Source organism: Thunnus maccoyii, chromosome 6 (assembly GCF_910596095.1).
Source record: "Thunnus maccoyii chromosome 6, fThuMac1.1, whole genome shotgun sequence".
NCBI lineage: Eukaryota > Metazoa > Chordata > Actinopteri > Scombriformes > Scombridae > Thunnus > Thunnus maccoyii.
This window is the reverse complement of record NC_056538.1, coordinates 22947116-22972754: the sequence shown is the minus strand read 5'-3', so window position 1 is coordinate 22972754 and position 25639 is coordinate 22947116. Positions and strand designations below refer to the sequence as shown.

General features: G+C 38.0%; 1 protein-coding gene across 4 annotated transcripts in view; it reads left to right on the top strand.

Annotated features, from left to right (window-relative positions):
• lrfn1 (leucine rich repeat and fibronectin type III domain containing 1) overlaps window positions 1-25639 on the top strand; it is a 121383-nt gene that overhangs the window by 20647 nt on the left and 75097 nt on the right. Inside the window, exon 2 of one of the 4 annotated variants that reach the window (XM_042413130.1) lies at window positions 22847-22961. The exons of 2 other annotated variants lie outside the window; for them this stretch is intronic. The gene's annotated coding sequence lies outside the window, so the exon portion shown is untranslated. Of the gene's footprint in view, window positions 1-22602; window positions 22962-25639 lie in introns of those variants that run through there. One more of the 4 variants, XM_042413128.1, reaches the window with a different exon arrangement.

The following is a 25639-nucleotide window of genomic DNA, read 5'->3' as shown; positions in this document are numbered from 1 at the left end:
TCCTTGGCTCTGTTCCCTGAGATGGAGGCTGTCCATGAATAATTAGCTCAGTTTGAGCTTACTCCTTAAGAAGCTTAGAAGTGCTATGAGCTAAAGTATAAGCCGGCTTAGCGAGGTAAGTCATGTACACCAACTATTGACCACATGTTCTTGTGGTGCACAGATATATTCTCTGAATCTTTAATAGGTGGTTTGCTGGAGCCTGATTAGCTATCGAATGAAAGTGTTTTCCGAACCTGAAAGCATAAAGACATCATAACGGTGCCACTGGAAATGCTACAGCACATGAAGGGATCACTCTCTGCTCCTGCTAAGACTCCAATTCCACTTCCTCTAAATGCTTGAAATGATTATGATAGGAGCAATGGTTGGGATTGACACTGAATCAACCTGCCATGTGCAGGTTACACCAGCCACCATCACCAAATGAAGTCTTTATGTTAGCGTTCTCTTCGTTTGCTGCAGCACCACTTATGAGAAAGTAATAAGCTAGTGACCCCTGTGTCAGCCTGTCTAAGCTGTGATGGCAATGTCAGAAGGATAAGAAATGTATAATGGCCTTGTAGTCCCTGTTGCCTTTTAAAGACATCCAGATTTTCCAAGCCATTACCTTTGAGAGATGAGCACCAGTAAAGAGCGAAATATCCTGTTTGAGGAGTGTTCCACACCAGCATTGACTCACACGGAAGGGGACCTTGTTTTTGTCAGTAAATCAACATGGCCTGTGAGTCTTGTGGCTGCACACAAGGGGGAATCATTGGCAGGTCCCATCCTTCAGGTTTGCCTTTGTTCTCTGCATAGTAGGCTGTTTCCAATGGTTACCAGGACTGTCACAAACCTGGAAGGTGCTGCAGTAGAGGCTCAGTTTCTGCCTATAAAAACAGCTCCTGCAGTTGTTGTTTTTTTCAACATTTTGAAGTTTTAGCGTGATTGCAAAACTAATTCGACCACAACTACCTATTAATGACTACAAGAATAGTAAAGATTTCTATTTCCAGGGGATAGAGAATTAAAACTTTACCACCATTAGAGCAAATGGTGCATATCACTACAGTGTACCACATACAGAAACCAGCTAAGTGCCAATAAATGTACCTTTTTGTAATTCAGGCAGAGATTTTTTCATCCTCCATTTCCCCTTGAGATCTCTTTTTAGAATTACAATAAAGCTCCATCTGTCCGTCCATTTTTAAAGTAGTTCATACAACACAAAAAACTCTCAAGCCTACTTTTAATGATAGACTCGTATTAGATATGAAGGAAATATAAAAGGGGATCTTGTGTGCTGCAGATACCTCACAGAAGCAACCAGTGTAGCAGAGATTCAGTCATTTCACAAGGACTGAAGCTAAAGACAGCAACAACTCATATTCATTTAAAGCTCTAAGTTCATTAAGTAACTAAAATTTTGATGCGCAGTGAGTCTTCATCAGCACCAAATGTTGGTTAACAAGAGTACACCATTGTATTCTTTGGTCTAGATACTGTATCCTTTTTGCTAAATTTGAAGAAAGTGTTTCAATTTTGTTTAATTATGGATGTTTAACTTGTTTGCTTTCTGTTTTTAACTGTATTAAGAAGACATAGGAATGGCCCCTAGCAAAAGAGTCTGCAGCTGGTTAACGCATTTGTTCTACATGCAGTGCAAATAATATACAATATTTACATGTTAACTAACATTGTTCTGCAAGCATGGCTTCTCTCAGATCTCACTCAGGCTAAAATAAAATGTCATGCTTTAGACACTGTCTCACCCACCAATGAAGATGTATCTAAAGGAGAAATGACGCAGATGTTACTGTCAGCAGACTTTGTTATGCATGTATCTAAATTTGGACCATAGCCATGTAATATCAGTTTAGAAACAGAGAGGTTCACAGCAAAAAGGAGGGTTTTGGACTGAATCACATCTCACATCTTTGATACTAATTTGCCAGCTGTTTGTTTTGATAAATTTTTTTATAATAGGACAATGTGATGAATCTGTTGTGCTGAGCTTTGACACTCTCAGAATGTATTGTGGTGTTAATCCACGGTATTTCTACTGAACGTTTGCCAGTGTATAATACCCCAAACAATCAAGAGAAAGAATCAAGTCATTTATTTATAGAGGATATTTGTACCCATATTTTCATACACACCTCATGTATGAATGTGAGTATGAAAGCAGTTTGAGAGATGCTTGCTCCACACAGTTGTCATGCAGCTGTGTAGCTATAGGGCAGGCTCTGACTACATGATCAGATTTCACTGATTTCCTGTATCCTATGGCGGCAAAACCACAAGAGAGGATCAATTTAACGTGGCAAAATTTAACTCTTAATTGTCTTGGTTGATTTGAACACACTACGTTTGAGATGTGGAGATGGAAGGAGGCACATTTTCAAAGCCCGTGTTGCAGTTCACTGCTCTACAGCTCACCCCAGCTATTGGCATATAGTCACACTGTATCCATTATTAATCACATGGTTCTCAAGGACGACGTATGTGCAAATTAGTATTCAGAGAGTGTGAAGATCACTTACCAGCTCTGACTCTAGAATTAAGTATTAAAAACAGAATTCTGGTCTTTCTTTCTATATGCCGGGGCTGTATCTTTCTACTGCACAAAATGGCCTAGGGGATTTAGCTGGAAATTTCAGGCTTTACAGTGTTTGCAGTGAAATACTCTGTGCATGACAGATAAAGATATTGCTGTAACATTAATATTTTTACCTTCATCTTCTTATCTTGTTTTTTGAATATGGCTTTGCAGAGAAAAAAAGAGTGGAGATTCACCAAATCCCTTGCTGAACTCTTTCTTTACAATATATGAGCAGTTGTGTAATATTAATTGCTAACAGAGCAAATTTCCTTAAGAATTTTGTTTTATTTATGTTTGCTTTCAGACAGCAAAGAACCAGTGACGTATCCAAGACATTTTGACTGGGGAGGCCAAGATGGGACATAGAGCTAGTGTGAGATGGCCATAGCAAACTTTAATGAATGGCAGGTTATGGAAGCCTATAGGGGACTACATTAAGATGATAATGTGAACTTGAAAATGAAAATGTAATTTCACAATAGCATTATAATTTTCCACATATGTTTGTGTTATTTGAGTGAAAATGAAAATGCAATAATCCAATTTGCATTTTCATTTTCACATACCAGTATGAGCGTTCTGTGACTATATTAAAATGAAAATGGAAAATCTGTATGACATTTAATTTTCAAAAGTGGTACCCCCACTGTACAGTGGACAATATTCAAATGTTAATTCAAATTTGAAAATTAAAATGCAATATAAACAATGTAACCTGATTTTCCATTTATGCAAGTAATATTTAAGTCAAAATTGAAATTAAAATGCAATTTTCTAACAATTTGAAAATGAAAACAGCATTTGATATTTAATTTCTCAGTCCCACTGAGAGTGAACTGCACTCGGGGCTCCGCTGTAAAAGCTCCCTTAAAACGTAATAGAAACTGTTCGCAATGATTCATTTGGAACGAGCAACAGCCAATGGGGAAACTCCAACACTGGGCCAACCAACCAATGGTGTAAATTCATCACTCAGTGAGTCAGTGATGGACAGACATTCGGGATTATAGGGCTGGTCTGTGGCCAGTCCAGCCAACTATAGTGGCAGTGTTAATGGTAATAAAGGAACATGTCACCCAGTGCAATGGTGTGACTCATTGATGTATTTTTAATAGATTGTGTACAATAACGGAACTGAATGGCACATAGGTACATGCACTATCAGGCTCTGGATACACTATACAAACATATCAATTTCACTGTATGCTCGGTTCTGTAAATGTCTGATTATGTCCTCCAAAAATATAGGTACAACTCTGACACAATACTGAAAACTTGTTGTTCATACTGTATTTTTCCTATAGATTTTATCAAGAGAAAGAATGATTTATTTAAATGAAATGACTCTACTCCAATCAGCAATAATCCTATATTATATATCATGGCAAACAAAGGGAAGGGTCTAAAAGTAAGAAAACAACAGGGAAGGGAAAAATCCACTACTTAAAGTGAGAAGCATAATTATCATGTATTGAGAGAGTGAGCTAAAATTGGGTCTTTTTAATGCACTGCACGTTGTACAACAATTACTGTGTTGAGGTAGGACTAACAACATATCCTTATTTTCTCTCTGAGCTCTTTCATCTGCCAACAAAATCAAGTTTAGCTCACTGCACCAATATGCTTGGGTAGTTTGGATCATAATTTTTAACACTTTACATACATACAGCTGATCAGGTTTGAATTTCTCCTTGATAGTGTGTAGGTCTCATTTTACCATCTGTGAAACACAACAGCATCATTCACAGTCATAGTTGCTGTTACTTAAGTATTTTATCCATTAAATAAATAAACAAAGCTTATAAACCTTACATGGTCTCCTCCCTCACCGACATGGCTTACATCTCTAGGATGGGATTGTTGGACCCACAAGTCAAATGCTGGACTTCACTCTGGAACATTAAACAAACAAAAATTAGCTGACTGGCCTCAAGGGTGATTAAGATTGGTCCAAGTCATTGGTACTCCCCATAAAAATGGGGAGTAGTTCAACCTACCTCCCTACCTATAGTTATGGAATTCTCTACTAAATCGTATCTAAAAACTATCCTCTCAGATAGGCGGCCCTGGGACAAAAATCTTATCAAATAGGTGTCCACAGCTTGTTACATATCAATTTGGGGGTCCTTGACATGAAAAGATTTGAGAACCAATTGTCTAAGGACCAGTGGTTCAACTGTCAACTGAAGGACTGATTAAGAATAAGCATCACACTGTAATTGCAATATTCGTTAAACAGCATCCAATTCTATATCATAAATATGAATAATAACCATTTTAATTTAAATTGCCAAAATCAAAATGTGTCCAAAGTACTTTATTCTGTTGTGTATAGCTGTCATTAAATGTACAGAATTATCCTGTTCCCTTAGCAAATGTCCCACTCATAAGGGTTTTTTCAAAATCTTTATTGTTAAAACATCCTACTCATAAGGGGTGAAGTGTTCTTGTTACCATAGAATGGTAGATAGACTAGAATATTAGCTCTATCTTTTGATTATTTTAGTTTATATTGTGCTCACATAGTACATATTTCTAAATACTGTTTTTTTTAATCAAAATACCCCCATCTGATGGACACCAGAAAACCTGAGGCCAGGTAACACAAAACAACAAATATATGTCCCAGGTCCCCTAACACAATACTCCAGTGATGATTTCAGATATAAGTGAATGAATGAATGAATTTTCTGTATGAGACACCACAAATTCATGCAAGCCAGAACGAGAGGGCTGCTTATATGTTTCCAAACAACATAAACTGAAAAATCTTCAGACTGTCATTGTCTACAACAAAAATCATAAATCACCAGAGTAAATACTAGTTAAATGGTCCGTTTTGCCTTCTTTTCCAAGCTTCTGAGACAAAGTTAGTAACTTAAACACATCAAAATGAAACAGCTATTCCAATTTTTGATCATCTGTATGCCAGAAAATCTCAGTCATTTCAGTTGTTGCATCATATTTTCTGTTCTGTGTTCTATGTTGTTCTTTCACACAGAATCATTTTTGCAATAAATTGTCAATGGGGGGTTTCTTTTTGATGTCTTTGGATTCCTGGATCAGCCAATATGAGAGGGTGGCTGTTCATAAACCCACATTCGCTCATATACCTGCTAAAAAATGAAAAGCTTTTATCACAGTAAAAAAAAGAAATCACTTTATAGAGGGCAAAGGTTTACAGATGAAGTTTCAGTGAAAATCCCTTATCAAAATACAGGAAGCTATTATGGTAAGTTATTAAGTTATCGTGTGGATGACTCAATTCTAACTAAAGGTCTTCTTTCATGTAGTGAACTGCGGTTTAAAGGCAAGGCCCTGCCAGTGCACACTTAGTGGCTGACATTCAGCTAATGAATCGTCATGCTGTAATATATTCATCCCCCTGCTGTTTCTGAGAACAGGTTGGATATGGATACGGGGGGATTCATCAATTTGCTGCCGTCGACACAGTTCTAGTGTATCAGTGGGTGAACAACAGTAGTGAGCAGGGACTGGTCATGCAAACTGCTGCAGAGGCATCAGGCTTAAAACTGTGCCGTGACATGGCCGCCTCTCTTAGTGAAAAGGAGGAGTCAATTGACCGGCAGGCAGAAAGGGATTCAGGGAGTTCAAGGAAGTGAAAGTGGTAGCCTGAAGTTCCCTTTCCAGTGGAACTTCACCTTCCTCAAAGCCTATTGTGGCACGTAAAGGTAGCAATGGACCCTCAAGGAATTACACAAGAACAACAGCATGTAATGGTGAAAGCATCCTTTCTCCCTGCCTGGAATTACTCTGTCAAACCTTAACTGTGCCTTCAGAGAATGGAAAGGCGCTCTGGCAGCACTGTGACCTCTCACCCGTAAATGCAGTGCATTGAGACTTTTAGGATCTCACTGTGCCAAGGGGAATACCCTTTTCTTGGCATCGATGCAGGTTAGGGAAAAAAAGCAAAAAAAAAGAAAAAATACAGTTCATTACACGTCATTAGTTTAAAGATAATTTAATAAACACTCTGTGGTAACTGGAGGAAACTGCCATCTGTCGCTAAAGGTGCGTGTTATGTGCCTCAAAGACTCATAAAGAAGAATGTGCTATGCAACGAGAGAAATCCCCAGTGCCAGCTCACTAAGGCTCACAGTCAACCACCGACTGAGATGTGAGATTGAGATGTGAGATGAGATTTGAACTTGAGATTCGAAATTGATTTTTTTTTTTTAAATTGCTTTAATGGGATAGCTCTGCCATGTTATTACCATACCACCATCACCACCCTAGCCCCTTCATGACTTTTTCCCAACATGCTCTCATTAAATTTGAATGTGAGACGGGCGTTCTTTAATCCAGAAAGAATCATCACAGCTTCCCTCAGTCGCTTTGTTGTGACACATTTCCCTCGTCTTACTCCCCGGTGACGTTGGCTCGCGTCCCCATTGTTTCTCACGTTCAGCAGTGTAACCGCAAACACAGTCACCTAATACGGATGATGTGTCACCAACACCGGAGCTGGCACCCTGCTGCTGCACTGATTTTGGAGATTAGATGCTTTTGCCACACGGGCGACTTGATCCCTAGATAGAGGCGGATAGTATCGTAAGGCCCTCAAGTGCAAGACACTTAACCTGGCCAGTTAATCACCCATGCTAATGATGTCTGCTGCGAGTCCATATGCTGTACATCAGGGGCCAACAACGAACAGATTTCATCTAAGCCACAGATTCATGTGTATGGTATAATCAAGGTATGTGTGTTGTCAGTTCAGGTGTTCTGGTGTTAGTTGATGAGATTCATATTGTGACCCAGAATATGTCCAGAAAGTAATAATATTCTTATAAAATTTGAATATAATATCATGAGAGCAGCTACTAAATTGACCTTGTAGTGAGATTATTTTGTCAACTGCTGTTTCCAAGATAAATAATTAACTTTTAAGCTAAATTATATTCTTGAAAGCTTTTGAATTAGGTTGTAGAATAGTTTTACATATTAATAACAGTGTTTCCCCTAGATTGTCTGCTTTGGGGTGGCTGATCAAACGCAGAAGACACTCAGCAGCCAGATATTTCTCCCTCCTCTGTTCAAGAGTGGCTGAGATTGACTCTAAAATGAAAATTGCTGGTCCAACTGAAAGGTCAGTCCACCTTAAGTGAGCCTGGTCAGGTTAGGCTAATGCATTGTCGCTAACTTCGGGGCTAACCCCTTTCGATAGACGAGTATTTTGTTTGTCTTGAGAAGCTGCAGCATTTATTAGCTGACACACTGTAGTCTGTACTATACATTTACTGCCAGACTGATAACTTAATGCTAACCTTTTCTTCCGCTCCGCATGCGTTCACCATCACTTTTTTGCCACTTGCTCAACCATGCTTGCTACACACACACATTACGCGCTGCCCTATTCCTTAACGGAGCTACGCTACTCTTATAACAGTACCTTTCATGTAGATGTCCTATGAAGAATGAGGAGAAGCAGGATGACTCAAAACAATTCCACAGTAACGTAGGGTGTTATTGTGCTCGTACAGTGATCTTGTGAAATTTTAGCAGCGGCGTCCATAACTAAAATGAATGTAGGGGAAACACTAAATAATTATGTATTAGTAATAGTTTTTATGTATTTTTTCCTAAAGTATTGGATTATACAGCGTTTTATAAATAAAACTCTTTTCTTTCTTCTGTATGTATTTCTTCAGGGAAAGATAAAATATTAAAGGGTGACATATACACATTTCAAGGTCTATATTTTTAATCTGGACCTCTACTGGAATATCTTTGCATGATTTAAACTCATTCTGACCCTGAAAAATTGTTACAAATTAAGCATTGAGAGCAGTTTGAAGTCTGGGTTTTTGACTTGCAGGGAGCATTTCTACATACGTTAACCTCAAGTTTTAGATCTTTGACACTGTTTAGCATAGATATCCAATATCATAACAGTATATAAATAACAGAAAATCACAAAAAGCATAATATATCCCCTTTAATAAAATAATAAAGGGCCACTCCCGCAATTTAGGATTGCACTTCCATAAAGCTGGGGGAGAGATTAGAGTCCCTACTGTAGCATGGGTTAAGCACAAAGCACCCTTTCTGTCTAGAAAATGCCCACATCTTTTAAATTCCACATGTCCAGGTTGTAATGCAGACTATCTGTTAAAAATCTCTCTAGGGAAAGTCAAGATGGAATTATTCAAGCAATGTAATTTGAGTAATTTTTAGAGCAACAGCTGTTTTTTTCACAGCCTCACATGTAAAATTGAGTGCCTCTTTTATAAGTTTATTATTAGATACTTTTGTCCGTTATTCTTTTTAATAAAATATTAAATTAGATCAGTCATAAAAACTTTTTCCAACATTTATTCTATGATTCTAAACATTTTGTTTTCAGACACGCTCAACTTTTTTTTGCTGAAACAGAGATTGTGGTACAGATTGTTATTGATTCCACATGATGGGGCATTTCACTCATGTAAAGGATAGGAATCCTGTACTGTCTATTGGATTTCTGCAAAGTCATCTCACAGGGATTTAACAGTCTATCTTTATAAAAACTCTGCATTGTTCGCCTTGTCCATTTGAGCCTACACACCAAGTCTCATTTGAATTCCTTTTAACTATCTGATCGAGTCATACAATTACCATTAATCATCTCTCAAGGCCTGCCATTACAGGGGTTATATCAACCCTAATTTAATCTTCTTCTTTTCTGCTTTGTTATTCTGTGATCGGTGGAGCAGTTTTACTGAATCAAGACTTGAAATATGAGGATACATAAGACATTATAAACTTAAATTGACATGTAATCATATTGAACTTTACTGCAGATGTAGCATAACTCAAAATATGCACATTAGAATATTTTTGCATGTTTATTAGGCTCATCTTCTCACTCTCTGGTGCATTTCTTTTCCTATTGCACGGAAGGAAGTGTGCAGGAACCATGTACAGTTTTCCCTCTGCTCCACTGTGCTTTAAGGCACACCATTTCACAGTCATGTTTACATTTCCCTAGTTTACATACTATAGAGGTCCAGAGTTGGGCTTAGGTTTTCTGTGGCATTTAGGTTGCAGGTGGTGATTTTTTAAAATGGATTATGACAATTTCCCCCATTGTGTAACTACTCTTGTCACATAAAATTTGTTTCTTTGTGCCCCTCCCACGCTTTCAGATGCCTTTTGGTCATAACATCTCTAAGACTGCTTTTCCTTTTCACAGTGCTCACAAACACCACTTAGAAAGACCGCAGTTGTCTTGTGCCATACTGCTCACACTTATAGAAGATTTCCAGCAGTGTAATATGATGCCACCAGGCCCTAACTGCAGAGGACTGGCTCAGCCCCATACAGCAGTGTAGGCCTATATGCCAGTGCCATTCAAATTACCATTAAAAGACAAAAACAAGAGTGTGCAACCCTGTGTTTACCCAATGTCAAACAGTCATTATGAAGCACTGCAGCTCAATGCAAAAAAATAATCAGAAAATTAGTCCAATTTGCCACTAATATAAGCTTTTTTGGCCTGCATGTGAATTCCTGATCAGCTATTACAACAGTGTGTGGACCATTTAGAATGTTTTTCTGTGAGCGTAACAGCCTATGATGTATTCTGTTATGTACAGGGTAAGAGTCGTTTGCTTTTCTCAGATGAAGGATAATAAGATGGTGGGAAGCAAAAGGTTAGAACACCAGAGTATCACCAGGTTCAAATCGTCACACAGCCTGTGAACATGTGGGTGAAAGAGGTGAATGAGAAGCTCTCTCCTCTCCCTCTGCAAGGTGTTACAGTGCGAAGAGAGACCACTGACACTGAATATGCATCAGCTACAAGGGTGCTTTTGTATCGCTGCCCTTTGTTCTGCCCGCCCTAAAGAAGGGACTAAGAGAAAAATAGAATAACTCTACAGAGACCAGTAAGCTTTGTACATGCAAAAATGCCAAACCTTACTCCAACCTAACTCCAACCTCTCAGTGGTGAGAATTTGCTGCTTTTCTTTATATTATGTGATAATAAATTGAATATATTTGGGTTTTGAACTGTTGGTCAGACAAAAATAGCAATTCACAGACATTAGCTTGGACTTCAAAGACTTGCAACAGGCGTTTTTCATTTTCATTTTTTTCATTTTCTGGCTTTTTTTTTTTTTAGACCAACAATTAATCAAGTAATCAAGAAAACAATCTACAGACCATCTGATGAAAACAATCTTTAAAAGCTATGACATTAGTATTAGAATTAGTATCAAAGTTAGTTATATGTATAGCGACTCTTAACAAGTCTGTATTTTATTTTGTTTTTCCTTTAATTTTATTTATTTTATTTAAATAATTCTTGTTTTCTGACCTCCTAGCCTGTCTGTTGTGCTGCTGTAACTTGTGAACTTGTGGGATCAGTAAAGATTTATCTTAGTATAATTTTTAGTATTGTCTGTTGACAGCATGGCATTGCATAAAAAAAGACCATATCCTGCAAGGAAGTCAAAGTTTTCCTAGATGAATGATGTTAAAAAAGCACTGAAATAGTAGCAACATGCATTCACGATGCATATAAAAAGGAGGACTTGCTGTTCTCAAAAAAATCCAGAGTTTATCGCTTTTAAAGATTTATCATATAAAATGTCTTCAAGAGTCCTCCATTTGTCTTCTCTGATTGTCTTATTGAAATTTTGTTTTTATTGTATCTGCTGACTGAAAAATATTCCTTTTTATATAGAAAGTCCTTACTGATACCATTTTTTTGTAAACACAGTATATACTGTATAACCACAAGCCACAAAATTAGATTGTAGCAGCAGTAATTCCTTTGAAGCGTGAGGACTTTAGAGATCAGTTGTGACTTGTTGAGTTGATAGATGTGGGAACTAATATATATTTGGGTACCCACAGCCCAAAAGTCATTGTTGTTTTGTGAATGATGTAATTACATAATTTATTACAGTTGCTCTTATACAAACCCCACATGCTGTACAGTATAGTAGTTCTCATGTCACTCTCTTGGCCATTAAGTGCTCAGTGCCGTTATTATGTTATTCAGTGCAAATAACTGTGTGGAATTGCGTATGTTTAGTGTATTATCACATTAAAGACGTTTGTGAGAACAAGCGGGTGTTGTAAAAAAGGGTGGTAATGATATGGAGGCTTTATCATGTTCAGTAGAGTAAAGCCTGGATGCAGTATAATGGGCTGCTCCTGACCCATTTGGACACTGTAATGATGTCCCAGTGGAACTGAGAGTACAATATAGAATGACTTAACTTGGTGAAATGCCTGGACATTATGGAGGCCTATAGAATAGGAACATATTATAAAAAGTTGAAAATTAAGAGCTGAACTTTGTGATAATTACAGCCTGTCACGTAAGGTTGATGTACTCTTCCTATAAATGTCATAATTTTGTCGGCTGGTGTAAAATCACATGGAAATTAATGTAATCCGTGTCTGAATTTTAAAATAGAGATGGGCAGCACTGTCTTGTAACAATGCTGTTTGATGCAATGCAGCATCTTGCATTATATAACTTTAATAACAGCATTGCTACACTACACCTAAAAAAAAATCTGTGTCGCATAGTCCTTTATCTTGGGAAAGGTGTCAGCACAAGTAGGACTTGATATATTTCAAATACATCAACTATACAATATTTCATACACGATCATGTGCTGTCCAGTCCAGTTTAGCGATGGCCGGCCTCATAGCGGTACTCGATTTTGTTGTCACTGTAAATTCACTCTGCCTGAAGCGCCTTTGGCATCATGACTTGCGTGCACGTTTTTACCTCTCTATCATTTTCACACCCCTGCAAATTTCCCTTTTGTCTCCTGTAGAAAGCTCTGGGTTTTTGTCTCTTCCTCATTAATGTGTAGCTCTTTGTTCCTGCCTGTTATATCACCTATACTCTGAATTTTGACTGGGAAGAAACTAAACATCAACCTCCTAGTGTTTTTCTGGGTCAAGTGCAAAATGAAATACAGTAGGACTAGTCAGGGATGCACCAGTGCTGGTTTCTATGGTAACTGCAGGGCTGTATTTAGTGCAGTTGTTTCACTGCGCCTGGCTCTCTGTTTTCAACCAGGCGAGGAGGGAAGACTGAGGACCGTTCCCAAGGGGCCTAAAGCAGAAAGTGGGGCAACATCTCTCATCACCGTCAAACAAAATCTTTCAGCTTGAGAGGGGATCATGTCACGAATTCCTTACCTTGTTTCAGAGGGAGTTGATGCAGAGAGAAGACACATAGAATCAAAACTATAACAGTCCCAGACAAAGATGTAACAGGCATCACTTATCTGTTAACACAAGCACAAACTTCTGACTTTTCAAGTCAGTGTTTTTCCTTCTGTGTACTTTTGGGAACAAATGACTGAAAACTTAAATGTTGTCAGTATGTGCAGCAAAAATAAAGTATTTCTGTTGCTGTAGGAATAACAGAATAATAATGAGTGCAAACATCAAGTGGCTCAAGTCCAACATTTTCATGCAGTTTTTGTTTTTGCTAAATTTAATTCAGGGTGTTGTTTCTACAAAGTCAATTTATAAGGAAATTACCAAAGAGAGTTTAATGTTTAATTTAACAACCACTGTTGAAGTGAAAAATAAGTTATTACTATAACATCAGAATCGGGAGTAATTAGTTTCAGGAGAAACACAAGCATTTTAATAATAGCCTTACATTGCTACATTTTGATTGACATTCATTTTTATAAGTACCTAAAAAAAGGGCTACAAATCTTTTGTAAATATTCCCATGAATATACGGAGATGCTTTACGTCACTTTTTTACAAGCCCAATACAAACCAGAAAGAAGGGCACAGACAGAGGATACAAATAAAGAAATCTCTCCAGTAAATAAATAATAAAATAAGTATAAAATAGTAAACCATAAAATAGAAAAGTAGTGTAAAATAAGTAAAATAATAAATAAAGTATACTGTAATTTAAATAATTTAAATCAGAATTTTATACAATTTTTTTCACTCATGAGTTCCCCTTTAAACAAAGTTGTAACTCAAAAAACTAAAATAAAATATGTAGATAAAAGGCGTAGCAGAAAGTTTGTAGTTTAAATAGAAAAGTAGAAAGTTATTCTTAAAAGAAACATGTCAGTTTCAAAGGATGCAAATCCAGATATGTTTTTTATAGAATATATTTGAACAGTAATGGCCATGAGAGTATACGCTGAAAATGTACAATTACTGTAGCTGTACAGTACTTAATTACATAATTACAGTCAGGGCTGCAACTAATGCCTATTTTCATTATCATTCAATCTAGTAGTTGTTTGGTCCATAAAATGTCAGAAAATGGTGAAAAATGTCAACCACTGTTTCCCAAAGCCCAGGGTGACATCCTTAAATGTCCTCTTTCATCCCGACCAACAGTCCACAACCCAAAGATATTCAGTTTACTGTCATAGAGGATCAAAGAAAGCAGAAAATATTCACATTTGAGAAGCTGGAATCAGATAGTTTGGACAGTTTCTTCTTTATAAAATGACTCAAAACAAGAAATGATTATCAAAACAGTTAGCAATTAATTTAATAGTATATTACACATTTATATAGTGCATGTATTCAGTAGTGGCTGTGTGTTTTCCAGTTGCTCTACAGTTACAAACACATAGTTTTCACAAACCTGACTGGAATTCTAGTATAATTATCATTTCATCAAGTCTGGTTTTATTTGATTGGTATTAATTAGGAAATCAATGAAAACATGCACTGTAAACATGCTTCTCTCAGCGAGGAATCACGCTCAGTTGTGAATAAAGAGCAGCTGATCAAACACCTGAACAGAGAGACTTGCGACTCTTGAACATTTTTCACGGACACAGAACAATTTTAGGGTGTCTGATCCAAGACCTGTCATTTTATAAAGCATGAAAAGGAGAAATCTAGACTTATGTATGCAGGCAGTTGGGTCACTCTCAAAATTATTTAGTCCTACATAAATGAATGATGTACAGCACATTTGGACAGATGTTTCACATGCTTTCCAAGCCCAAACCACTGGCACAGAGACAGCATTTCCCACTTAATATTGTATAGACCTGCTGCTCATGAGAAACATCAGACTAGGAACAAAATTATTTTTAAAACACAAAGACGCATTTCAGCGCCAGGTGACAGCATGATATGAGAGAACAAGTAGGGAAAGTTCAAAGCTGGAGCTCTCTGGGATGTAGTATTTAAATTAGGTTGGAGTGAAGGTACGACTGGGAAAGGTCTACAGCTGTTTGAAGTGTGACAGTATTTCACTGCCTACACTTTGCTTCTAGCAGCTCTTTTCAGATTCAAGAGAACCAGTACAGGCCTGCACCTGTCATAGACATATGAGTGTTAACTATTTGAAAACATAATCATTAACTAAACATTAAATAAGATATTAACTGGGATACATTCAGTGCATGTTTGGTTGATAGTTCATAACTGACATAAGTTCGGTGCCCTCTTTAACTTAAAAGTTTAAAGAGCCTTTTTTGGCCATTTTGATACATATCTTATGCTGTTGCAGAGCACTGCAGTCCTCATACTGGTGTTCATTTTGTTCCTTCAATTTGAGCAGCAAAGGAATTATGTGAGTTAATGGTTGAATTAAGGGTTTTGCCCCATAAATACAAAAAACATCAGTAATGTTAAACGTTCTATGAATAATGTAAAATGGAGGTTTGACGAGATGAGACGAGGAAATGAGCCAAAAGTGAACTTGCAGTGTTTTTATCTAATGTATGTACACATGACAGAAAGTGGTAATGGAGAGGAAATTTTACAGGCAACAAGAAAAAAAGCATCCATCCATAGTGCTCGAATTTCACCCTGCTAACAATAAACATGAACTCAAAGTTTTGTGACTTTAGAGGAGCAAAGAGAATTTTAGTCCCTCAGCGAGTACTATTAAAGACAGGGCTGTGAGCTAGGGTGAGCAGTTTTTCTTTTCTCTACGGGAGGTCAGAAGCAGTCTTCAGTAGTCATTTATGGATGATGGAGCGGATGTTTGATGAGGAGAATTGACGGGAGAGCTGGTTGACTGGGGTTATCCTTTAGCCTAGCTTGGATGCTGGCTCACTTGCTGCGCCTCTGTTTCCTTGGGCACCTTGGGCGGAGGCAACGCAGATTCTCCCAACATATCTCCATTCAGTTGTATTTGATATTTAAAAAAAAATTGGTGACGAGCGTAATGAGCTCAACCCCACAGTAGGCATCATGTGACTGCGGTATTGTGGTATTGCGGTATTATAGTGTTGTGGTATTGTGGTGACTTGACTTTTTGTCCTTTATTTTGTGCCTCAGTTGATTTTCCAAAGGGATTTTTTCTGTCAGAGATCAACATCAGGTAACATTTTATTTAATTAAAAAAAAAGAAAATCCTGTACCCAGCATTACACATAAAACACATACTGCACATGTTAATGTTGCAAGAAGATGCCTAGATTGATGTTTTCCTTTCAAAATTGTTGTTTCCTGCTGGTGTGAAGATGTTAATGTAGCATCTCTGCTACATTCAATGACTCGTAGGGGTGCACCATGCCTGAATTTTCAAGGATCCAGCAATTCTCTGTATTTCTGCTGTACTTATTGATATTTGCCAAGTCATTCAGTTACACAAATGGCATTGTCAATGACATTGTTTTGTATTCTCTTCATTTGCTGCAGTGAGCTTGTGTTCATTCATAAAGCAACCATTGAAACCAGTTTACCATTTCCTGCATGTGCTTAATGTGATGGCAGTGGGAGGCGTTTATTGTGAAGAAACGTAAGAACAATGGCAGTGAGGTTAGCTAATGTTTAGATGAGACAATTACATCTCTGACAAGCAGAGTGGATCAGTGAGGACTGATGTTATCTTAACAGCAATGATGATGTTTCAGCAGCTTGAATATAAAAACTCTGTGCAGGTTTTATTTCTTGCAGTTTGATTTTGGTTTGTGAGCAAAAGGAGCCATGCACAGGTGAAGTGGTTAGATGAAGAGGTGCATGGATGTACATGTATGTACAGAGCATGGTGTGTTGGCTCTTTTCACTGCTGCTCATAGCAGCTCAGCGCTGTTGGTAAGATCTGTATCTGCACAGAATACCAGTAATCCTACATGAGGAGCTGTGACTGTTACATGGTAAAATGGTTAAAAATTGAATCGAAGTTGAAGTGAAGATCCACAGCAGGTGTGTACAGGGGCTTTGTTTACTGGGAGCAAATCACTCAGTATTTCAATTATTAAATATAGCTGCAAGTGGCAATTCACAGGTTCAGACCTTTTTGCACTCAACAGGAGGAAGCAGCTCAGTCGTCCAAAATTAAAGCCGCAAGCGAAGTCGCTTCAGCTAGTTTAATTCTGTTTAAAGAAGGAGTGAGACCAATCACGCACTTGTTTCATCATCCTAAAGCCTGCAGCATTTCAATAATTGCGCACTCAAAGTTCCGCCATCCATCCATTCATCGGATTTGAACGAAACTTGGTGTGTATGTTCAGGAGATAGCGCAAGATGTCTCCAGTGAAGTTTAATCAGGATTGCCCAAAGGCATCTTGAGTTATGAGCAAATATGTGTTAGGCCACGTCGACTTGCACCAATCAATATGGCATTTCAGATTTTGGTTAATACTCGCCCCCAGAGCATGCACACCAATTTTGGTGAAATTCTGTCCGCCAGGTTTTCAGATACACCTTTCTGGTATTTTTGGTGCCCCCTATGGATTGGGCTCAAAATGCTTTGGTATATCTATTCCCAATCACGGACTGACATTATGCACCAAAATTTATGATGATTGGACAAAATATTTGTTACGTCCCGCCCGATATTTTGGTTGATGACAGCCATGTTTTTCGACCAATCTTGCTCAGTTATTATAGATAAAAAGTAGATGCCACAATATTGTTTTTCACATTATGCAAATTGGCAAAAAAAATCCATCATGGCGGACTTTTATGGTCCAAAGGCTTTTTTGTAGAGCACACTGAGCTGGACGTGTGAGTGAAATTTCAAGTAAATTGGACTTACGGTGTGAGGGGAGTGGCCTTTCCAAAATTGCATTTTTGGGCCTTAATTACAGCACCACCATCTGGCTGATTGGGCTTATATTTCTTGGGAAGCACATGCACATCATTTCTGGTTATTGGGTCAAGTTTCATGGTTTAAGCACATTCCAGCTCACTGCAATTTGAGCCGTAGCAGATGACAACAACAACAACAAATAATAATAATAATAATAATAATAAACTGGCACAAACACAAACACCTAACAAGTGAGCATTGCAGAGGGGTGCCTGCTCAAAAAAACAAAAACAGAAAAGTTAAATTAATTTTTTTTTTTAATATCACAATCCTGCTCATCTCCTTTAAGATTTTCTTGTGGATGGCTCACACCTACCATAATTGAATTAATATCACTATGAACATGAGCCAAACAACTAAACTAGGAGTGCATTTTTTGGAATGAAAGACAAAACAGTTTTTATAGGAAATATTGTCCAGACACACTAACTACAGCCAAACAACAAAGTGTGAAAAATGATAACAAATCTTTGCCAACAATGGTTGTTAGAACAAGTGAACCAAGGGCATGAATACATTTACAAATTGTTTATTCATTGTCTTGTCTTTTAGGGCATCAGGATAAAAATTTAGAGTGCTCTTTCAAATCTAATCACACACACATGCATCAGCGTAGACAGCTGCGCAGTTGCCAAACAAATGATTTGCCATGTTATTTTACAAATGTCTTCTCATACAGATGTATGGCTTGGAGAGTCACTGTGCGCCCGTTTAACAGTCTTTACAATTTCAGCATTCATATGAGATTAATATTATATTAGAGACAACAGTTCCAAGATTAAAAATGCACCCTGTCAGCCAAGATTCTGTCATAGCAGCCTTGTGCAATTTATTGTCTCTAGATGTGCATGTCGTTTCAGAGAGCATGTCAGCCCGGCTTTTTTGAAGGCATTGATGAATGTTCATTTATATATACTGTATATTCTGCTGTCTGTTATTGTTCTTCATGTGCATTATCTTTATCCCACCACTATGAATTCATACACTGCTGTTTTCATACAAAGTATTGGATCAAATTTATCTTACCTACAGTTTAACATATTTCTTAAAAAAAATCTTGTACTAAATATTTCAGTGTTTTCCCCATTTACACATTTGAGTTCTAAACAAAGCGGGGATATTCCTGGAGATAATGTCTCCTGTTTGATTTATAATGAGTGAATTTGTAGAGGAGTAATCTACTTTTGAGGCGCTCAGGGCTGAAGGGAGAGCTGTATGACTGCGAATAAAACCACCTCCAGACTACAGAGCTGTCATTAATCAGACCCTTGGCTGACAGTCCAATGCCCGCCGCTACATTCCCTTCAGACCCCGTTGTAGGATATTTATGTTGATTGTAGACGCTCTTCCCCCGTCCTCTCCATCCACTTTCTTCCTGTCATTAATTAAAAGCATGTAGCGATTTCATCTCACAGCTCTCTTAAAAATATGCAGACTAATTTCCCCATCGGGCTCGTCTCTTTTTGTTCGGCAAACTGTCTTTCTCTGTCTGTGACAAGGGGGCCAACATGCCACTACATATTCCATTTCTTTCAGTTTGACTCTGGACAAGATGACTACTTCTGTGGGGGGGAAATTAGTGGTGGTTGGGGGACTAATTTGCTTTGTTGTGGTCCCTGTTTAAGCTGCGTTCAGAGCACATAGTCATCACTGGGGTTGCAGCCGCTAAGCTTATGGGAAGTGTGATTTACTATGCTGAGATGAGCAGTATCAGACTGTGACAGTGTGTGTCGTTAGACAAGGGATGGCAAAGTGTCATTTTCATGATAACACTGTCACAAGAAAGCGGTTAAGTGGCTACCACTGAAGTATGTAGAGTATCTCAACATTTAACTTTTTTGTAAAGGAGGAACATTAATAATGGAGTGCAGGAGCTACCACAGAGACCTGACTTAATGTACGTAGGCGATTGTAAAACAAACTGTTGTGATTCTTGAAATAAAAGTCTTAAATCTTTTTATGTTTCTGCAAACATTCCACTGTACAGTATTCGCCCCCTGTGGAAGATACAGGTTGCTTTCATAAGACAACTGAAAGAAATGCCTGTCAGAAGAGTGCTCCATTAGCGCTACACCCACACTGTTCTTTTCTCAGACACACAAGGTATATCATTTATGGATCCTGCCATTGTTTGCATATGCAGCATCTCCTTTGGAATCTACTGCAGAAATTGTCAGGGATGGTGATCGTTTCATTCCTTGTCATCCCAGGCTTTTTTTTTTTTCTTTTCCTTTCCTTTTTTTTTTTTTTTGACACTGCTGCTGTCGGAGTACGGCAGAGAATTCTGATTCCATGGCAGACAGATGCCAACTTTCATCTCTTTTTAGTTTTCCTTCAGAGAGGCACTATTGGCTGAGAACGTGGATTCAAAGCGAGCCTCAAAGTCAATCTCATGGGGATTTGACGAGCAGAATATCCAAACCACATATGCACCTTTTGATCAGCTATATGGGTTAATATTAGAATAGACATTATCTTAAACTTAATGAGGCCTTGCACGTAATTTTGTGAAAACTGAACTGTCTGGGTTTTCTTAAGTGTTTTATTTGACATTAATAAGCATAAAGATTTCTTATATTTTAAGCTACGTTTCACATGTGCCTCAGAAGCTGTGTTGAGACATTCTTCCTTGCTATGTAGGTGCAGTATTGTTGTGGGTGGGGGACCTGTGCCCTCAGGTTGAGCATTAAAATCATCAAACAAAACACACAATATACTCCAAGCTGGCCATTCTCCAGAAGTTTGGAGGGCATTGTGAGAAAAGATGTTTATGGTTTGGTGAAACCACTCAGATTTCAAGGGAATGGTTAAGATTTATTAAGTATTGAGTCCATTCAAACTATACAGTAATTTATCAGGCATGAAAACTCACTGCGGCAGCAGCAGCAGCCACAACAGCCCAGCTTTAGAGTAAATAAAACAACAAAATTCACTCAGTATGCTGTTCAGGTCATCTCACAGGTCAGACAGCTGCATGGTTTTCAGAGCTTTGCACCGCTCACATATTTTATTTTATTTTACTTCCTCACTCACCACTTACTTTACTACTTGTGGTTCAGTGTACAGTATTCCAATTTCAATCTAATTCTCTCCCTCAGGTACTCTAGAGATATATTCTAGTTGGAAATAACTTAAAATAAAGTCCTCAACAGGCTTCTATCACCACAGTCAGTCTTTTCAATAAATGTTTGGCTTTAGGTCTGTTTTTTTCTTTCAGTAGACTGACATTAACTCCAAGTGTCACTCAAGTAGATTTCGTGAATTACGCAAACATAAATTAGCAATTGTTTTTTAAAGTTTTGAAAGGGAGTAAATTCTGGATTCTTAGGAAGACTGATACAATGCGGATGTGGAACAGGGTGTATAGTTGGCAATTCTATCATTAATCACCTTATGTACGCAGATGATTTGGTGATTTTCTGTCCATGTAGTGCTTGTCTTCAACAGTTATTGAAGGTATGTTCACAATATGGTATAGATTTCGACATCAAATATAATGCAACTAAGAGTAATATTATGATAGTCAGAAGTAGAGAAGACAGAAAAGTAGTATTTCCTGATTTCTTCCTGTCTGGCATTGCCCTCAATGAGTGTAATGAGGCTAAATATTTGGGCCATTATATAACTAATGATTTATCAGATGATAGGGACATTTACAGTGTTGAAGGTTGTACGCACAAGCAAACATGTTGGCTCGTAAATTTAGTATGTGTTCAGTGACTGTGAAGATCTCTCTTTTTAAAGCTTTTTGTACCCCACTATATACTGCCCACCTGTGGCGGTGCTACAGAAAAGGCAGCATGCAGAGACTTACACAGTGGCTTACAATGACAGTATGAGGCTGCTGCTTAAAACTCCAAGAAGCTGCAGCACAAGCCAAATGTTTGTTAATGTTGGAGTACCTACCTGCTCTGCTGTAATACGAATATATATATATAGATGTATGTGCAGGTTATCTGATTCTGCTAACGGTATTGTTTTAGCTTTGACCAAACCTGAACTGAGTACCGTCAGGTTCTCATCTAGACTGTGGAACCATTAGCATTATAGCCTAAATGCAATTGCCTGATTATTGTGGAATAATTTTTTTTTTTTTTTGTAGTTGTGTTTTTTTGAGATTGTTTATTAATTTATTCTTTTTTGTTTTGTTTTGTTTGTTTTTGTTTTATATTTTACACTTTGTATTTTATTGTGCCATGGACCCTCCATGAGTTGTGTCCTTAATAAAATTTGAATTGAATTGAACTGAATTGAATGCAAAGTGTGAAAAAAAATCTCATTGAAATATTCTAAAATTAAAACACCGGCCATATCAAATCAATATATTAATCAATATACTGTAAGAGTGAAGATTCATTTCATTGATTTGTACAGTATAACAGGCAGTGGATACTCCTGTCAGTGAGATTCATCTGATATTTCATTCAGACCCTCTGATGTTACTACAGAATGCTGCATGACCTTATTTAAGAAGAAAAGTCGACATTTTCCTGAACTCACCTGTTTGTTTGCGTCTAACTGAGAGCTTTATTTGATTGCTAATGATCTGACACAAGACTGAAGACCTTATTTAAAGTTTACCCCAATGGTTTTTGGATGTACCTAAGCACAGATCATTGTGTTGTTATAATAAAACAGGTACGAGAAGGGAACATGTATTGAGAAATTGCCAAGATCCTTAGGTGACTCTTCACTGATTTAATTTAGTGGAATAAGTTGTATAGTTTTAATAATTGTTTTGAAATTATATTTTAGAAGTTTTCACTGTGTGCCACGGTAAACAGATGGTGCCTCTTTCCAGTGATAACCTACGCAAAACTGTTTGAGTAAGAAACGCTCAGTAGACTTAAATATATGGAGGCTGGAGTCAGGTTGTATTCACACTACCTAGTTTTAGTCACGATTCCTGCCTCAGTCCTGTGTCTCCCTACCTGTTGCCACTTCCCCAGTGGCTCTCTCCCTCTCTCTCCCAGTTCGTGTGATTGTGTGAGTGGAGACAGGTGTGCTGGAAACAGAGCAGTGCCCCGCCAGCTGCAACCTGTTCTATAATCAAGACCTCTACTTATACTCTGCCCTGCCAGATCCACACTGCAAAATCGTAGCCCCTGTTCTAGTCAGTCTACACTTCAAGCCATTTCGCCTGCATGTATCCTGTTATCTTGTCGTTTCCTGGTTTAACCCTGTTCACTGCAGTCCTATCTGCTTGGTCTCTGGGCCCTGTCTCCTGTCCCTCATTTCATCAGCCCTGCTTCCCTGCCCTGGACACTTGCTCTACACTGCTTTCCCACCACGGATTCCACTCTGGACCAGCTCCCCTTGCCTCAGCTTCTGGTTCCCAGCTACCAGCCCAAGCCCCAGGTTTTCCTCGCCTTATAATAAATACCTTATTCCTATCATATCCCTGTCTCCTCGCCTATGTCTGCAACTGGTTTCACCTGCTCCGCCCCACACAACAGTTTTTACAGCAGAAAAAAGTAACCAGAAAAATAAAATACTCAACCAATCCTACAACATAATCCAATTCTCTACTGACTGACTATATGCTTTGTATGTCATATATTCTCAAAAGTATAGCTAAATACAGCATGACTATCTCAATCCTCACAGGACCCTGTTAAGACACGTGAAATTGTTTACATATGTTGAAGCGCTCGCCTCTTTCTCTTCCATCAGTCAGGAGAGCTGCTCCATCTTACAGTAGCTCACTCCAAGTCATCCGTGTTAAAGAAATAGTACTGCACCACCATTTCATATTATCATGTAATGCAGTGAGCCAGGCTTAAGGTTTACATTATCTATCCCCCACCTGCCGTGAGCCAGGTGAGAATAAACAATAATTTGAACTAACATCTTGACTAGGGAAAGGAGCCCTGACCCTAGTTTCCTTTTATGATCTTGTTGTGGCTGCACTGCGTCCAGAGAATGTAAAGTAATGTATGATTATTTTGAACCTTGATTCATGTGACCCCTTTTACTGTGACTTAAGATTGGGCAATCAGTGATACATCTATAGATGACCTTTACTGCTTCCACATCTGGTGTAAAGGGTATAGTGGTAATGGGATAAAATCTAACTTCTGTGGCATGCTGGTACAATTACAATAGATAATAAAGTTGTAGTAAATGTAGGCATTAAAAAAAACATAAATAAGTGTCTTCATGCTTTGCAGCAGTGTCAGTAAACATGCATATATGTAGGGATATCAAGGTGAGGATTTTTTTTCAAGCCATTGATGAACTCCACATGTTCATGTTGACTGTAGGTTGTACGCTGTGGGGCTCAGCTGATGTCTCTGGTAATTATTTCACCTCTCGTGCTCAGGCAGCTAATGGTCTGTCCAGGCAGCTCGTACTGGCCTGCACATACTCTACTGTAATACAGCAGCCATTCACTAATCGAGCATTTAAAGGGACAGATTGCTGTTTCTACATGTTTTACTCCATTAACTATAAATCATGTTTACTCTGCATTACTGCCAACCATGTGCTCCTCTAACCTTTCCTGTCGTCATTGCTTTTCATTTCTTGCTTAACAATGTAAAACCAACTAACAGAGGCTTTAAACATGCTTGTAGATATGTAATCTATCACATGACTATCATATCATTCATTGCATTAATACAGTTGCAAGAGTGGATTGATTTGAATAAATCTGCTCGTGTTGTGCATTCATCTCTGCCATTGAGAGTTGGTTGCCAAACATCTTTATACAGAAAATTACCAGCATGACCTTTTTCAATACATCCATTCCTGCTTATTGTTTGTCTTCCCTGTTGGATCACCTTGTAGCTTATGAGAAGGAATGTAGTTTCAAGTTATCAAGTCTCAAATGTGGCACATAAGTGTTGAGAATTAATAAATATTCCTCACAACACAAATAACTATAATGAAAATGACTAAATTCAACCCACAAGTGGAATGTTCTCTTGCCTAGGATTCATATAATGCATTACCTACTACTAGTCACAATGCAATATTCAAGTGTATTAACGAAATATACAATAGCTTATTTTCAGAGCATAATGATTCAAGATTCAGCATTTGTTGGTGATAGTGATAAACCTGATAATATAAAGGTTTTACCTGACTATTCCCATGAGCAGTGAGCAGACTGAGCGCTGTTTGAGTCGACTGAAAGCACTGAAGCGTTCTTTTACTCGACTACAAGTTCATGGTGTCTCTAGAGAAGTAAGTCAGTGAAGAGAAGCGCCTGCTCTTTCTCCTTCATTGAGAGTGAAACAGCTGAGAACATTGACCTGAACAAAGTCATTACAAAAACACAAAGATGAAACCAGAATTTAATATAAATCTTTATTGGTTTTGTCATTGGATAGGTAGTCTTGCTTTTTCTGGTTAGAATTGCAGGACTGTAAACTAATAACAACAAGATTATAGCTTATAGCTCACACAAAACTTCTTTTCCTTGATCATATTTTAGGTATGGATAACTTTGTGAGAGGTTTGGGTGTGAGAAGAGTGATGCAAAATGGAGGAGTGGGCTTTTAGCAAACAGAAAGTAAATGTTTTCTTCCTACACATTTAGAGATGTGTATTCAAAAATCTGAGATTGACAGCTTCCATTATGCCCATTCTCATTAACTAAGTAGCATCACTGGTCACGGCAGGATGGTAATTGTTAGCATTAGAGCCCAGTTCATCCAAAACATCCATCTGTTCAAAGTTTGCCATATTTTACCTCATAATTACCAAATAAAAAATGAAAATAAGGTATAATCACTTGGCTGCCTGCTCTTCAGCTTGATAAGGAGTACCAGCTGTAACACCGATTTACTTATTTGCCTTTTTTGTGCTGATAGTGTGAGCCAAAGTCAAGACTGACAACTGTAGAGCTCACAAACTAAAGATGATTCAAGTACAGTACCTTTGAATTTAAAGGAAAACAGGCTGAGTCCCTACAGGAACAGTTTTGTTTAATTATTATGCTCATTTCCAGCTCTATATTTTTATTCTGAGACTCCACAAGAGTAGCTTTGCATGATTAACAGTTCTCCTTATTTACAGGATACATGCATTAA